This window comes from Nyctibius grandis, chromosome 1 (assembly GCF_013368605.1).
Source record: "Nyctibius grandis isolate bNycGra1 chromosome 1, bNycGra1.pri, whole genome shotgun sequence".
NCBI classification, from domain to species: Eukaryota; Metazoa; Chordata; class Aves; order Nyctibiiformes; family Nyctibiidae; genus Nyctibius; species Nyctibius grandis.
This window is the reverse complement of record NC_090658.1, coordinates 29323820-29342234: the sequence shown is the minus strand read 5'-3', so window position 1 is coordinate 29342234 and position 18415 is coordinate 29323820. Positions and strand designations below refer to the sequence as shown.

General features: G+C 39.0%; 1 protein-coding gene across 3 annotated transcripts in view; it reads right to left on the bottom strand.

Annotated features, from left to right (window-relative positions):
* Positions 1-18415, bottom strand: part of PPM1B (protein phosphatase, Mg2+/Mn2+ dependent 1B) — a 64692-nt gene that overhangs the window by 35090 nt on the left and 11187 nt on the right. For all 3 annotated transcript variants that reach the window (XM_068425105.1, XM_068425096.1, XM_068425115.1), the window contains exon 2: positions 4217-4359. The gene's annotated coding sequence lies outside the window, so the exon portion shown is untranslated. The remainder of the gene's footprint in view (positions 1-4216; positions 4360-18415) is intronic.

Here is an 18415-nt window from a genome sequence, read left to right as displayed (position 1 = left end):
CCCAGAAAACTTGGGATCGCTTTTGACTTACTGACCTTAGAAATGTTGGCACTACATAAATTTACATTAGGCAGATAGTTACTGAACTTTGGAGCAAGAGCTCTACTTGAAGCTTGGCTGTAACAGCTACTCTAACTAAGAGGCACAAGTACTGGCAGAGTCAAACAGCAATTATCAGAATCTAGAAATGAGATAGGAATATTTTACTTTGACTTAAAAATGAACTACATAAAAGGACAGTGATTATCATTCACGTCCACTCACTACGGGGTTTATTGGTTTTGAGGGGTTTTGTTTGTTTTTAAATAATCTGTGGCCTTGGGAGTCACCATCAGAAAGGATCTCAGCTGACCAAAAATACTGACACAAAGAAATTAAGTATCAATATCAACCTTTAATACAGAGCCCTACTATCAAAAACTTTTCCTGCCAGGATGGCATGAAAGAAGCCCAACAGGCTTTTACACCATGAATTTCAAAAATTTTGCAAATTATCCCCATCACCAGGGGATAATCACCATACACGCCAAAGCTACAGTGCTAACTTTGAAATGAATTTCTGCATCCCTATTGCTACAACAGTTGGGGGACAAGAAACAATAACAAAACCAAACAAAACACACAACATCCCCACACCACACTACTTTTAAACCAGCAAGTTAAAAGGGAGATGATGAAGATTTGAGAATGTGCTTCAGCTACTTTAAACTGGTCTGGAGGTACAAAACAATCACAGGCGTAATTTAACACTGTGGATTCACATCTGTTTTCAATGTCAGCAGCAATACCTGAAAACATTATCACTTCTGCTCTGCCTCAGCTACTCACCACTACACTGTGCTAGCAATTTCTTTTTCTTTCAGAACTGCTGGCTGAGATGTTTTTGCCCTTACTCTTTGAACTATTCCACTGAAGAGGTGCTAAGTCACCTTGTGACTTTTGACTGCAGTGGGTTTAGAAGCCAGCAGCTTATACAGCATATCCAAGGGGGCAGTAACCTTCAACATGGAAGATAGTGGGAGAGAACAGAAAGGAGCATCAGGAGCTAGATTAAGAGCTATAACATTTTTAGCTATGTTTTAACACCAGAAAAACACATATGCTCATGGTCTTTTCAGAGGTTCATTTCATATTCTGCTTTCTTGCACCTTATTAAAACATGGATGAAACTAGGTAATGGCAGATCTTCAAACTCAGCTTATATGGCAACTGTCTGCCTCTCATGGATGAGTTGCACATTTCCATGCTGTGGCTTCTTATTTTCCAGACTCAGTCTGGCAGGTGCAAAGTTAGAGATCATACAACAGATATTCAAGATGAACTTCACAGAAAACTTGAAAGTGGACTCTAATCTAGCTTTGCAATCACAGCATATAGTACAAAGCCCGACGTCAGTGCCCAGGTTGATGCATTTTTACAGTCATCAAAGCCTTTATCATGCAGCTTCACTCTTACATAAGTTGCAGAAGTTAACTTCACACAGTTCTGTGGCCAAATGAAAGCTTAAAAAAAATGCCGTGTTCCTCCTAGTTAGCTACACATAATTCTGTGCTTGCTAGTGTGACTTCTGACAGCGAGCAGCCCTTAGTTCGCTTTGGCACCACAGCTAGGGACTTAATGAAGAAGAGGAATGCAGTGCCATTCTCAGCAAGAAACACACTACTGTAAGTCAATCTCTTCTTTAATGTTACTCATCTTAGTTTTCCAAGTAACAACTTCAGGTTTTCTTTACCAAGATTTCCTCCAAACACTATGAAGTCTGGGAAATTCAGTCCCCCTTGTTATCTGCAAACAGTTTATCTGAGTTACAGATTAACCATACAAAAAAATCACATGTAAGATACATAAATACCCAAGCTAGCTCACCAAGTACAACATTAGGCCCAGACAGTGTAAAGCAGAGAGACTATTGCTTCTAGTACCTCCACAGGAACAGAATGAAGGCTAAAGTCTGTAAGAGCTAAGACAGCCCTGCACAAGCCAGCATTCATGCTCTTGTACCATTTTCTTGAAGTAGGAGTTTGCTGCAGTGGCACCTGAGTGAAATGGGCCTACTTGGTTAAATCAGATACTACCTGTTCAGGTTTATTAACGCTGAAGTCACATTTTGTCCTTAACTCAAACTCTGCAACTAGGTGTGACTTTATTATACCACACGGAAGACTAGGCTGTACTCTTTGTTTATCCCTACTGACCATACTATGACAAGATTTATATCCCATGATACTAACTGCAATTCCTTTTGTTTGCCTGCATCCGCTCATACTTGCTGTAGCCAATAAGCATGTCCTCACTTCTTTGCTGGGCTATTCAAAACAGATGCACATGTGGCACTTGGATACTACAAAGCATTGTCCTAGTATAAAAGTGATCCTTCCCTAATAAAGTTTATAGTTATTTCTATGCAGAATCATTTTTTTGGTTCTCTAAATTCAATAAGAGACCAACTATTTTGAGTTAAATTTAGTTTGCTCCTTTTCAATCATCAATCTAACCATCACCAGACAGGTTTTTATTAAAGAAATAGCACCTAAGATTTTGGAGAAAGAACCAATGTTTAGCCAACACACTATTGGTATTAAAATTGAAGAATTTATTTTACTCATTAGCATGAAGCAGTATGTCACTAAAAATGAGCTCTCCCTCATTCTAAACTCAGGCATTTAAGACAAATTCTTATCTTTTTCAATGTTTGTTTGCCAAAAGCTTCGACGCATTTTTGTGAGAATAGGGAAGCAATGAATCACCAATTCCTACCATCAATAAATGGTTCCTAAACAGGTCTGAAAGACCAGATTTAAGTGTTCTGCAGGAGGTCTGTGGAACAACAGTAAAACATTAAACCATTTATTTACATAATTGAGCAGCAGCTTGTTGATTCACATACAAATCTGAGGAAGTCAGACACAAGGGCTGGGCTAGATGAGTGCTAGAGGTCCATTCCAACATAAATTAGTCTATGACTTGCACAGTACAAGAGTTGTGCCTTTTTTCAACCTGTTACATCACTGTAAATTAAGTACAAATATTCAATCAAGACAACAGTAACAAAAAAAAACCCACCTCAAAACACAAACACATTTGAACACTTCTTTAATTGTAGCAGCAGAACAATCAATGCCACCTCCTCAACACAAACCTGTCACTGACCTATGCATCATGTAACTTCACAGTAAGACATATTAGACTGCTTGATATCAACAGTCCAGACTCTTGTACTGCCACTATTGACAAGTGCAGCCTAAGGCAAGCAACTCTTCCTGTCAAAGACACCAAAATGTGAAATTCAAGACTGGAAGGCCTTAACTTGATCATAATTCTGCAGATTCAGCGTATGCAACAAAGCTATTCCATGGATAGTCTTCAAAACACATACTCCCTGTTTAAAACCAGAAATAAATTATTCAGAAACTTACAAATCAAAATATGCAATCTCTATGACAGGTATTTCTGGTGGTGTGGGTTTTTTTTATTTACATGGTCTTGTAGCATTGAATTTATCATTTTTTTTTAAAGAAGTGATTAAAAGGATAACAATTTTTAGTTCTCTACACACAGGTTTAGAAGACAGAATCGAGTAGTGGGACAAGAGTTACCTGCATCACTGTCAGATAAAGTTATGATAGAAAACCAGCAGTCAAAACATTTTCACTGACCTGGAAGACGATATCAACCTTTCCCCTTGAAAAGGTCATTCAAGAGCTGAAGCTACAGTGGATTTGTAACAACAATTCAGAGATTTTCTGTGACTGATTAAAAAAGGTAACTTAAGCAGTACTGCTGCTATTAGCGCATTTAAGGAAGTACAGACCTTGAGGGGAAAAAAGCCACATACACAGAGGGCAAGCTGATCTCAACACATGGTGGCAAAACACTTCACTTTCACTGACACTATACAGTCTTTTGTTTGAGAAAATACCTTCCTCAAAATCTGGGTCATCACATACTTAAGTGTTGAGAAATTACATTTTTTCCCATTTATTAACAGTGCTTTGTACTATAGCAGAGAAAAGCTATTCTTTAAGTTATATCTGCTCCCTATTAAAAACAAGATTAAGCAAAATTCAAATGGATTTAAAGAAGAAAAAATACATCCTTTTATCCAATCTGTTCTGAAACTTCTCTTAAATTCTTGGTCAACTACAAATTAAAACACAGTCAAAGTAAAAGCAATTATACCTTCCCAAAACTTCCAAGTGGCAGAATTTGTTCTTACCTGTAACTGCAACCTTGTCAAGGTTCTAGTTCAGTGCTGGAAGAATTAGTTTACATTCCTGCTGCCAAGAAGCACACAACAATGACTTGCAAAACCTTGAGATAACTGTACAGGACACAACATCTGCTTTATTTTGGTGTTTCCTAGAAAGAAACAAAGAAAGTAGTTAGCTACTCCAGATGGTTTACAACAGATTTGTACATGAACTTTTCCATGAATACAAGTTTTTCCTAAATAAAAGTGCTTGAACTAAAACTACGCCTGGATGCCAAAAGACCTTTCAGTACACTCTCTAAACATCATACTAAAGATTCATGCTAACAAAGAATCAGATTCCTGCCCCCCCAACCCTTTCCTTCACCATACAGACTAGCACTTCAGTCATCTAGCCTATTACCTGGCATTCAAGTCCCTACATTCAGTAGCAGGACAGCTTCTGCATGCCTGCTAACATAGCAGTGCTATTTCCTTAATTTTATTGACCTGCTCAAATGACAGAGTACACTCCTTGAGTGTTTGACAAGACTTAGACCCACCAAGTGCAACATGTATAGCTTGTCAGCTCTTTATTCTGCTTGCTTAGATATAAAAATGCACGAGTTTAAAACAAAAGCAGTAACTTCAGTTGTAGAAGTATTTCAGCTCCTCTGAAATAAGAATCATTATGTTTCTTTAAAAGTAGTTGCTATAACATTAACCATAAATTCCACTTAAAATGTAGAAGTAGCAGATAAACGCATCTGAATGTCAGTTATCTACAAAAACAGGGCTCTACCCATTGTTTTGAACAGGATGCAAACGCCCAAATTCCTTCATGGATCAGAGACTACATACTTAATGTTATAAACCACAGCATCTTACAGAAGTTACCATGACAGTACACTGGTAGAAGGAACTACCACAAGAAGAATTCTGGATAACAGCCAGCTTTGTCTGGGGGAAGTACAAGCCTTATTGTAACACTGATGATTTTAAATTGATTACAGCACTCTGATGAGCTGAATGAGTGATAAAAGGGACACACTGCAGACCCTGGCTTTAAGCCCACTGATTGGAGAATGAAGCTATGGCATTTCATTATGGCTTGCCTCTTCCAAACACTAACTAGTATTTTTCAACTATCAAAGTGTCGTAAGCAAGAAATTGCTCAAAAGAGGAATACTTTGCTACTGTTGGAATAAGAAATGTACGGGTTCAGTAAGTTTTATGCCTGTAATGTTACACTGCTGCAAGCCTTGTATTTTCCCCAATATTCTCTCTTCTTAGGCACCACAAAAGGATGGATTGTTCAAGGAATCAAACTAACCCAGAAAAAGTCAATTATTTTCTGCCACTTGAGCTCTCTGAACCATTTCTTAGGAAATGCAGAATCAGACAAGTGCCAGTGTCAGAAATGCAGAACCAGCAGCTGCTGCCGATTCAGGTTTGCTCAGAGTACTGTGAAACTACACCTTAAACAGCATCCACTAAATCATTAATGAACTCTGAAGAAGTATTTTGAAAGAACTAGACAGCAAGTATCCTAAATCATTGTATTGGACTACATGGCAAAAGCCCTCCCAAAAGTTAAAAAAGTTTATCAGTAAGAAACAAGTTGTTTCCACTTCCAAGAACTTCAGGAAAAAAAAAAAAACAAAAACACAAGCAGTACAGATTCACAAAGTTGCACAAAATAGCTTAATTCCCTCTTCTTAAATACACCAGTGACTAGGGCATGAACACAGAATGCGTGACCAGAATGCAACTCCCTTCCATCACTGTCTCCCACCTTCAGAAGATCTCCTTAACTAGGAGGGGTAGAGGGTGCTTGCACGATGGAAGTGCTCAAGAGCCTCAGTTCTTCTGATACTACTCCAGCAGCCTTTAGAAGTGGCTGACTCACAAAAAGCAGACCAGAAGACAAGCATTATGCTTTCCAGAAGCAAGAGGCTTGATCACTCCCAAATTCTTCTACTCTACACAGGATGTGAGAGCGTTCATTAGACAAGGGTGACTTTTAGCCTGGAGACAGGTTGCTTACAGTAGGGCAGATACAAAGATATTTCGCGCTAAGAGCATCTTACCTCAGAATATGCTCCTATTTACACAAATTGTATCCACACCAATTCTCAGAAGTGAGACATACAGTATTCAGTCTCCAAACCACAAACATATCTAAAGATATATACTCCACCACTGAACGTTGCACGAAGAGGGGACACTACTCCTACTTACTACTGCACAGTAATGACTCTTACTTCTCCAAATAAGCCACACAATTTTTCTTCCATGTGAAAAGACACTTAGATTCATGATACAGCTTTGGGATAACAAGCTATTATATCCAGCCCCCAACAATTCGTGTGCAGAAAATGCTCACATACACAAATGAAATTGTCTCATCCAGATTGCTAATCATAAATTACATCACAAGAATAAAGCCGAATGCTCCCTATTAAAGGCTTACAAGATGTGTTAAGCATTTTATTTGGGCTCCTTAGATCTCTGAAGTATGTAAACGCTTAATATTGGAGTAGGACTAAGTTAGCTCAGTAAACTTTTGTAATTTTTGCTACTAGGACACCAGTAACCTAAACTAGAAGTTTTTAATTGAGCACAACTTAAATATTCCTTGGCTAATAAAGAATTTGATTTTCACCATATTTACAGTATTTTCTTCAGAAGGGAAAGACTATGCAGCCAAAGGCATCATAAGTAAATCACTGCTAAAGAACCAAACCCAATATTAAAAAGTGAGCACACACACAAAAAAAATTATGCAATCTAGAGAAATTTGAAGAACACTTCCATGTTATTTTGCAGAAGGGTAGGCATCAAATGCTGGACTTCGTGATGATTAAATACATACTTAATAACCCTGGTGGCAAAGCACTAATGATCCCCAAGCTGAATCCTAATGTTTAAAACAAACAAAACCCACTACAACATCCAGTCCTTTGCACGTTTCCAGACCCTGGTCAGAGAAGCACCAGAAAAACACTGGTTTTATTCTGCTCCACAACCAGCTACAACTCCGACCTTTTACAGATAACCAAATCATTGCTGCTTTAAAACAAATAAACAAACCAACCCACTTGCTGAACATGAACAGAAAAAGCTATAATCTAATGTGTCATAATTGACTTTATGACATCACAATACCACCACTGCCAATATACTCCCCCCAGAACTGTAAACTGGTTCACACAGAAGATGGGAAAAGATTTTGCAGAACTAAAAGATGCTAGGAGGGAGAAGGAAAAGAGCAATAGTATAAGCTCACCACAGGTTAGCTACTATACTGCAACCTCCAAATTGCATGTCCCCACATACAGTAAATGTAAGATAACGCGTCCCTCTCCTGAAAAGCATTCATTAGCTTGCTTGATTTTTCCAGGAACATAAGAGCGCACACCAAGGGAGCGCACTAGTTGTGCTGCAAGTTCACGCAGTAGTTCTTCCTTAGTCTACATATATGACAAAGCCCAAACTAAACTTAGTTAATTTCTGTGCAATTACTTGAGACAATGTACAACTTCCATCCTAAAGAGAAAGTTGTTCATCCTTTGTAATAAAAGGATAATGAATTCTCTCTGCATTTGCTAAACGGTTCTCAGTTCTATACAAAAACATCGTGAATCAACCAAGACTGGGCAAAGCCTTCATTTGTGTTTTTGTGGGTGTGGGGTCTTTTTGTTGCTTTTTTTCCCCACTCTTCAAATGTGGAAGCTACATTAAAGTGTTCATTATTACAACAGTAAAGGAAGGAGAATGAACAGAAGTTCTAAACTAAGCACTCTATGAAGCAATTTAAGTGCTTTATCCTTTTTGAAGCAGTTGAACTAATATCACAGTTTTGTAAAAAGTACAGCGGTATCTTTCCACCGCATTTTAGAAGAAACATCCAGCGTTCCTTAAAAAACTAAATGCCTTGAAATAAATTTACTTGGGGTTCTGTTGAAAATTTACTTCAGCAGTTGGAAGTCTGCATTTCAAACTTTTATTGCCAGTTAGTCATTTGATCTATTCAAGGCTGAATTTCCAACAGGAACACACTATTACACTAGTATTTTACATTAGTCTAAAAGCTTGATAATAGTATGGACTTAGCATTCTAATTAGGTCCATACTTTTACTTATTACCTCACAAATGGTGGACTTAAGCTACAGCATCGGAAAGCTGCCTTTTGATACATCTAGAAAGCAGTTACAAAAGCTATTCTGAACTTCTTCCTGCATACCTATCTTTAATACATATTTGTAAGGCACCTCTTTAATTCCTAAATTCTCTGTAATTCTCTTTTAGGTAAGTTTTAGATCACTAAATTCGCATTATGGCTATGTAGATGTCTTGGCAACAGTGGTAGCTTAAGCAATATTTGCTCTCAGCAGCTCGTTCCTGTTTCCACGCTGATGCCTGTTGCTCAGCCACACAGATAGCTATGCTGGTACAAGTGAATGCCTGAAGCACAGACTGCTCATCTAGCTGATGAGTAACTTGAACTCTGTTGAATTATACAAGCAGAAGATGAAGGAATACCAAAAGCCAGCCTTACTAGAATTCAGAATGCACATATGCAATCTACATTTGCCTACTAGATCATCACTGGCAAGCACTTACTCCTTCCTCTGTTCTCCTGTAACAGATCAGAGTTATGCTTAGCATAACTCAAGCACAGAAATATGGAATCACCTCTCTATCAAGTTATGCTGGACAGCTTTTCAGATATCCAGTTTCAGGAACGCTGAAGAGAAAGGCCACCTAACATGCTTCAATAAAAATAACCAAGTACAAAACTTTTTCATTTTCAGTTACCTGATCTTCAGCTGAACTAAGGAGAAGAGAGTATCTCCAAGAGTTAAACATATTGCATTTACATGTTAGCATTCTTTCACAAAAAAAATTTCTCAAAACTACAAAGAAGGATTGTAAGCAGAGGACTTTACTTTGAACAAACATGCAATCCAGGAGTTGTAGATTGAGAAAGATGTGTTCCTAATCTGCACGGGCTTGTGTTTCTTTTTTCCTAATGCAGTCTGCAAACATCCATCTTCCTGATGGGGATTCAAAGTTCCAGCTCAGACACGCCAGAGTGATTTGCATGGGCAACATAAGATCATGTTTACTATTACTCAGTGCCTATCTTTTGAGCATACTCCTATGGTGTTTCCCCATGAGGTAAATTTATTATCATCTTACTAGTTAGAATACCTAGGTAGCAACAGCTAATGAGTCAGTTTGAAACCATCTGTCCATTTGTTGCCTCTGTGAACATCTGGCCTTCAAATCAATGTTTAAAAAAATACAGTCACTCCAGGTGGATTACTTCCATTTTAATATCCATCTGCTTAAAACAAGCACAAATCACAGCCTGAGCACTGGTTAAATGTTCTGAGAAAGAATCCGCTACACCTGTCATCTGATAACATTACAAGGCACATCTATTCAGAAGTCCTTTGGGCCAAAACGGCATGTCCCTAAACCACACCCCACTTTACACAGAAGTGAACTTTCTCATCCACTCTAGCTACTATAGCAGTATTAAAGAGCATCCAGAGTTTGTCATTCCTTTCCCCAGAAGAGCAAGGTGTTAGCAAACTATCGTATTATTCAAATTCAGAAGTAATCTTGCAAATAAAAACTTTCTCTGTTGATTATGCAGTAGAAAGGGTAGAAAGGGCTTAGCCCTTTCTTGCTAAGCCTTTCAAGAAAATATCTTAAGTATGAGACCATAAAGAGCTCTTACAGAAGTAGTTGTCAGTAAAATCAGAGAAAGCATCAGATTTCAGATCAGTCAATTTGGTAGCACGTATGCGCATTTGGACAACAAAGAAACTCCATTGTTACAGACTTGAAAATATTGTAGGATAAAGAAGAAGTAAGAAACCCAACATAATTGTCTACTTTTATTGTTAAGACAGCAAAGGTGACTGCGCTCCAAAATTTTCAGATGCTCTAGCTGTAGGATATAGTCAGAAGTTTGACAGTTTTCAAAAGACTGGTATCATTTTGAGTCTCTCATAGGAAATGCTCACAAAGGGGAAGAACAGCCTTCTGCAGAGAACCTATCTCGAGTAATTCTTCTCTGAACAGTCTTCAGTGATTTTTAAGCCTGCTAACAGCTAGAGTTCCCAAAAGTTAATTTTTATCTGGGTGGAGAATCTCACCCTAGCATCCAGTACCTAGCAATGCATTTAGAACAAGTCAGCTTTTGAATGAAGTCTGGCTACTACCATTGAAGCCAATAAGGAGTTTCTTATCTTCAATACCACATCTTATATTTCTGCTGCTCCTGACAAAAATAAAAGCTTAAACCTTGTTTCTACAATAAGTCATTCTGTACAGATCCTGTATTTAGAACAAATATCCCACAAAGGATTCGCAAAGGCACAATAGGATCCCATTTTGTCTAACAGGGGAATTAAGCCACTACCATATATGCATGTCAACTCATCACATTTTTCCCTCTCTTACACATATAATACATACAACCCTAAGTGGGATCATGAGTATATCAAAAATCTAGAAGGCATTTAAACTGCACAAAGTGGAGTGCAAAAACAAGCAAAAAGATCAAAATTACAGTATTTCAGTTAGCACCAGGCACAGAAAATAGAGCAAGAATTCCCTACTGTTGCTATGTTTGACTGACAGAAACCAAGTCGCACCAAATTTATAAGGGATAGCAAGACTGGTTTTTTATTTCTTTATATATGATACTGATGATTAGGGGAAGGACTTCCCCTCTCTCCAAGAATGCAAGTAAGGTTTTTATTCTTCCCTCATCTTCTAAGTGTAAGTCTTCAGACACAAATGAACTAAAACTGAGCCGTCACAGCAGATTAAAGAAAAGCTTGGACATTACTGATGATCCTGTGCAGACAGTTACAGGAGGCATAGATTCTCTGCCACACTACTGAACCCCTTGGATCTATTTGTGGCTTTTTTAGCCATGTTACCACTTGCTAGGTTTATACAAAAAAGGAGCCAAATTAAATGTGAAAAAGGTCATTCAAAACCATAATAAAATCACCAGTACATTCAAGTCAGTAACATAAGAATACCGGTACTACAAGCTGCCAAATATTAACACTTACTATGCTATAGGCATTTTAATGTTTACTGCAAAGCACACAACTTGGAAAGAGATAATTCAAGCATCTGTTATGTCAACTAACAGCCTACACACACACAATCTTCCAAAAGAACTCAATTACAGTTTTAGAATACCTTTTTTTTCTTAGTCTCTTCCATGTTAAGAATTTTTTTCTACCTATCGATAATGTTACTTCAGTAACAGTACTGTATTAGTATAAAGAGAATCAGCACTTAGAATTGTAAAGACATCTTAAAATTTTAAGATAGTCTATTTGCATAGAAAATTGCTCCCTTATTGCTAACACAGATTTATCATCTTCCTAAATCAACCCAGTTGAACTGATTTGGTTCATCTCAAATAAGGCATATCTCAAAGCATTAAGGCAATTATAAACAAATACTTAAGAGAAGCAGCTGACCCTACATAATATGTAACTATATACTCCCATACTGTAACAGGATCAATATACCTGTAGCCACATGACACATACTATTCAATCCACAGTATGTTATAGGAAGTAAGGTTTCAGATCACAAATGGCTTGTCAGACTACTTCAGAGAACACGGTACTCCCCCTTGCACTTTTATAGCATGCTCTACTTTTCCATCAGGCTAGAGAAACCTTTTAAGAAAAAGTCTGAAGTCTAATTTTAAAAAACACTATCTCTAGGAACTGCAGAGTGAAGCAAATTTCCATTACCTTTTTTTCTGGCAGCAGTCTCCAGTATCGTTGCCTGGACACATGGAATCTTTTTCAGGTGTCTGCATTGAGGCTATCTGAACTGCTTCACTTGTCACCTAAACAGAGGAGTACTTGGCAAGAAGCAGCCATCTGGCAACTTGCAAGCTTAAATACTCAAAGTTTTGTCCAATTAATACTGCAACTTCAGTTTCACAATAGATCAGTTTGACTCACTTCTAATCAGTACAGTTTAACCTCTCTTTATTTGCAATATATATTTCAATGCTGAAGTTTCAAATATATCTATTGAGTAAAAACTGTTTTAATTTTGCCACCATGCAAGTATCTCAATACTTGTCAAACTATACCTGCAAAAATTCAAAGTGCAATTTTATCAGTAAGACTGTTAAAACTAACATGCAAAAAGACCATGCCAGTTTTCAAGAAATCAATATTAGATAGGGTGCTTAAGGGCATTACAGGCAGTCAGTGTAGTAATGATAGGTCTACATGGACTTGACAGCAAAAAGGATTCCAGGAAGCAAGCATGTTAATAATTCAACGTTCATTTTATGCTATTCATCAGGTCAGACATCAGCTGCAGGCAAGTTTGGGTAGGACAGATTAAGACACTATCTCCAGCTCCATCAAAGGTTACTGCTCCTGTACACCACTGGCTGCAAGACATGCCCTTGCCGGACTGAATGATGATGGGAACATCTTAGCACAAAGACGCACAAAAACACATTAACTGTAGCAAGAGGGCAGACACCCTACTCTGTCATCCCACTTATAGAGGCAACACATCAAGATATTTTAAAACTATTTCTGTCTTTCAAAGCTCACATTTCAGTCTTACCACTTTACTACATGTAAAGCTTAACCTTCATGTATTCTATACTACGTTTAGCAAACTGCCTGGATTAAACTAGGTATCCATTAAAAAAAGATACTATCAAGGCTCACAAAGGAATACTCAAGTATTCAGGCTTTTGCAGAACGACAACTGAAAGAATCTGATGAATTTAGCAGTTTAAAAAGAAAAGTAGACATTCAGCTTGGGGATTACACAGATAATTCAGTAAAACCTACTATATAAAAAACAGAACCATACAGTCACAACAAATTAGAAATAGGTACATGAATAGAAGACTGCTGATCTGAGCCTTCAAATAGGTGCTGAATTCAGCACAATGAGTGCCAATTTTAGTAGGTCTCCACCCCCCCAAAACTGAAGAGCTAGCATTAGGCAACCAGCTGCCTACATTAAGTGCTACTTGTACTTCCCAGTCCCCAAAACATCTCCTACATCCTCCTCAGTGACTCCAGTGATTGTCTCCACCATCTGTTCTATGGATGGATACTATGGCCTTGTATTCCCCTTCTTACACAAACTACTGCCTCTGCAAGGGATAGCTATGTGCCTCTCTGTTCTTCTGAACCACTTTTTCCCATTCCTCCCTTTGAGTGCTACAAACACAATGTTAGCCCAGTTAACAGGACAGTCCATCAACATTCTCGACAAAACTGGTCCCACTGGAGGGAATTCCACTTTGTCTGCTACAGGCTTTATCCCCCTAGTCCCTGTTATATCCTCCACTCTTCCCTGAGGGTGGTGTGGAAATGACACAACAAACATTATTAAACATTTTGTTAAACTGTGCATGGAAGCTGAAGGCAACGCTATCAACTCTGCTGAATTATGGCAATGGCTCCTACTTGCTCTAGGATTGGCGCTCGAACTTGCAGACATGACAACTGTATAGGTGCTTGAAGCTATGGCTTTATTGAAAGAAATGCATCTACAGTTCCTTCCAAAATGCAGCAAAACTATCCTCTGACTCCCAGTTATTTCCTGATATTTTGAAGTTAGCCTGGAGATAATCTGATATTTTGAAGTTAGCCTGGAGAAGAGGAGGCTCAGAGGTGACCTTATTGCAATCTACAACTACCTGAAGGGAGGTTGTAGTGGAGTGGGAGTCGGCCTCTTCTCCCAGGCAACTAGCGATAAGACAAGAGGACATAGCCTCAAGCTTTGCCAGGGGAGGTTCAGACTGGACATTAGGAAACATTTCTTCTCAGAAAGGGTCATTAGACTTTGAAATGGGCTGCCCAGGGAGGAGGTGGAGTCACCATCTCTGGATGTGTTTAGGAAAAGACTGGACATGGCACTTAGTGCCATGGTCTAGTTGACATGGTGGTGTCAGGGCAATGGTTGGACTCAATGATCCCAGAGGTCTCTTCCAACCTGATTGATTCTGCGATTCTGGAAATGTCACTTCAAGAGCTATAATATTGCATTCACAGAAAAATGACAACAAGCTCAGTACAGGACCTTAAAGTAAACCAAAAAGAGTTACTAAGACACTGCCAAGTGTAGTCAATGTTGAACTCAGTCCCAGTTGCTATGGGGGATCTTTATCCACTCAGGTCTTGAAAACCTCCACAGAGGCTTACAGGTTACCTCCTATAACCTCTTAATAATCCTTACAGTAAAACTTTTTCAACATATATCCACCCATTTCAACTGATGACCACTGCCCCTTGTTTTCCCACTGTGCACCTCAGTAAAGAGACTGGCTCCATCTTCTTGGTATCCATCCTTGTATATACCAAAAAGTTGTTACTGGGTCCCTCCTAAGCATCTCTTCTCCAGGGTAAGCAAGGCCACAAAAGGCACTCAGCATGCCCTCACAGGTCACATACTCCAGCTCCCTGACCATCTTGGTGGACCTGCCCTAAGTTTATCAACATGGTTCTTGTTGGGGGTAGGAAGAACAGGAGCAAAGCTAGACACAGTATTACAGATGCAGTCTGGGAACATCTGGAACAAATGCCAACTAAAGAGCAATAAAGTTGTTTGTTTTCATCACTACCAGGGTGAACTGCTAACTTGTATTCAGCCTACTGTTCACCAGAACCAGGTCTTTGTCAGTAGAGCTACAAACCAACCAGACTGTAGCACTGCAGGAGGGCTACCGATCCTGGAAGCAGGACTTGGCATGTGCCCTTGTTGAACTTCCTAAGATTCCTATGGGCCCCCTCCTCTAGCCTTTCCAAGTACTTCGGGATGGCCACCCTTGCCTTTGAGTCACCCAGTTCTGTGTCTACCACATAGCTCATGAAGGTACATTCCACCTCCTCCTCCAGGTAACTGACAAAGACATTAAAAAAAAAAAAAGAGTAGGTCACAACAGACCCTTGAGGAGCTTCAGTTGTAACTGCTGTCCAGGCAGAGCATGAACCATCAGCTGCCCTTTGAGATGACTCTTCAATCAGTTTTCACTTCTCTAGTCACCCTCCCGTTCAGACTGTAAATAGGAGTATGCTGTGGGACACTGTAAAAAGCCTTGCTAAGGTCAAAGTAAAAAAACATCCACTGCACTTCCCTCAGCTGAAGGCCTGGTCATTTGACAGAAGTCAGTCAAGCATGACTGACCCTTAGTAGGGCCATGCTGACTACCTCCAGTCACCTTCTTTTTCAAGGGCCCCAGAAATGTTTTGCTACATGTTGATATAACCTGTTATTGATAGTGCTATCCAAGTAAAGCAGTATCTAATGCTTTAAGCAAGTGAAATAGAAAGCTTTATTATATAATATAGCAAGGATGCCTGAAACAGTGAACAGGAACCACCTCTAGGCTTCAACAATTTGCAGAATCGAAATGTTCCGAAGCCTAAGTATTCTGTGCATAAAAATATGCAGCTTTCAACAAGTGAACATAGGCATCCAGCTAATTTTCAAGGTATCTGACAAGAAGACAGTAATAGCAGAGGTTATAAAAGGAAAACCTTGGTGTTCACAAGTCTACCTAAAATTTATTATAGAAACTGGTGGCAGAGAAAGGGATGGCCAAGAAAACTTAAACATGTTTCATTATGCACATTAGAAAGAATATCTGAAATTCAGATCACTTACATCTTTTCAGACAGTTTGATTTTCCCCCAGACTGTATTGAAAGAAAATCCACTTTACTGAGACCTCTGAACTTCAACAAATTCAGGAACTCCTGGACACAAAAACAGTCAGTGCCTGACAGACAACTGCAACCTCTAGTCTCTACCAGTAATATTTCAGTGTCTTTGCAGTTCCCCAAAACTTATGCTTGAAGCAGGGAGGAGATAACATACTCTAGCTCCACATTAAGCCGTGAACAATGCCAACACCACAGCAGTTGAGCAGAGGCAGTCCTCTTATCCCCTAAGGAAATTTGCAAACGTGACAAAAAGCACAAAAAAAAACCAGCTTGACTCACTCAGGAACTTTCTGACAAACTCCTTACCACGACCTTTGCTATGTAAAGTTTTGGTTTCTGCTGTATTCTCATGTGCCTACAGAATAAAGATATGCTTGTCAGCAAATGCCAATATTTAATTAAACTGGAATGACTGCTGTGAAGGGAGTCATATCAACATCTGTAGCAGGCTATGCATTTGGGGAAAATCCAAAGAGATGGGCATTTTTAATTTAGCTATAATACAAGTTTCAATGTCAACATTTAATTGCATGTTCTTTTACTTTAGGACTGCAACACAGCTGGTGACACTGCTAATGCTGTCACAATTACGTGACTTCCAGTATCATCTTCTCTTCATCAGCAGTAAAATTCCAAGTAAATTTAGGACTTTCACTCGCAAGATAGGTCATCAGGTATCCACATCATTAGTGTTAAAAACCAAAGTTAATAACTACACCTTAAAAGAATCTCCTTTGAAACATCTCAGGGTGCAGCCTTACAGGAAGTCAGGCTAAGCTACACTGGTAACTGCTGTAAGCCTGCCATGTGTACTTTCTACTCCAATTTTTTTAATCAGTAGTTCCTCTAATGTCCTCATGTAGCAAGCTGATTCAAGAAGCTAAACTAAAAGAAAATTAAACTCAGCAACAGATACCCAACATACACATATCACATAACTCTCTCTCACCATGAGATGAGACACAGCCAAGTATCAGCATGAGTAGGAAGGGGAGCACATGGCCAGAGGCAGAAGACTGCAGAAATACAGCAGCACTAACATACTTAGGTAATTATACAAGAAACACTTCCTTAATGAAATAGTCAGGATTATGAGTAGGTTCCAGAAGCAAATGCCTGAGTGCATGCAGAGACCTAACAAGAACTCTTTTCTGTACCGTATCAACATTGAAAAGTGGTGAAAAAAACAAACAATTCTAAGGACCTTTAACTAAAAAGAGGAATACTAGATGCTCACCAACAAGGCAGCATGTAGCAGAAAGCTGTTTGGATAGAGGGGATGAACTCCCCATAACGAAGAGACAAAAACAAAGCTATATTGTGTACATTAAGTGAGCCAGCTTCCAAGATGTTACATCCATTGTTTTTAAACAGCCGCAAAGAAATAACAACAGTGCCTGGCTGACAAAGGAAGCAGATATATCTAGTGCCCAGCACTCTCACTGCAGTAGCGTAAGATTTTATGACTAGAAACCAACATGGAAGAAATTCAGAATTAAAAAACTCAGCTTCAATTGAATTACACGCTAGCTACTTCTTTAACTGTGCTGGGTTTACCTTTGTCCTTTCTCCAGGGTTTTGAATGCACTACCCTTTGGCAGTTGAACCAAACAGACTTTATTGCTTTTTCCCCTCTTAATGGAAAAATTATTCTGGGTCACATCACCCCACTCTAACTTACTTTTCCTTCTCTGAATGTGGCAGTTTAGTCCAAGTACATCCTTTCAGTCACCCAAAGACCTTCTAGGAATCTTTGCTTCCTCAGAGACACTGATGCGAGTCTACCAATTCCACGACACCTTAAATCCGTAATAAGACTAGACTGTGCCATGCACTAAGTTTTCCTCTATCTGCAGGTTTTTTTACACAGTTCAGGGCGAGAAAAAAAAAAAACAACAACTTTTACACGGTTCAGGGAAAAGCACTATAGACTGAAGCTTCTCCCGTTCTCCTCCAGCCCATCTCAAGAAGGGATACAACAGGAGGAAGTGAGCTCAAAGAAATCACACATCAACAAAATTAAGGAGAGAGAATGAAGAGTAATACAAAGAAGCTCCTCCCCATCCCACCCAGCAATACAGATGTCAGTGGTCAACTTCTACTTGTTGGTTTTTACCCATGCCAGTATCAGAGAGTCATGATACCTCTGAAAGGCAAATAATTCCAGCAGGCTAGTGGCAGACAGCAGAACTTGGTAATAAGAGGTTGCACATCTGCTGATAAAAAAATGTTTCACATGATGAAGAGATGAACAGAAAACAGAACCTTGTGATAAGAGAATACGGAAGAATACTCCTCGATGAATAGTGTGCTCTGCCTACTCAAGTATTCTCTGGATCAGCTTAAGTTCTCAGTGAATTTATTACTTCAGTTCTTTAGAAAGCATTGTAGTTTTCTTCCCCACTAGGAACACTACTTTTCCTCTCCTGCCTCTTTTCAGTTTCCTTCCTGCAGTAACAGT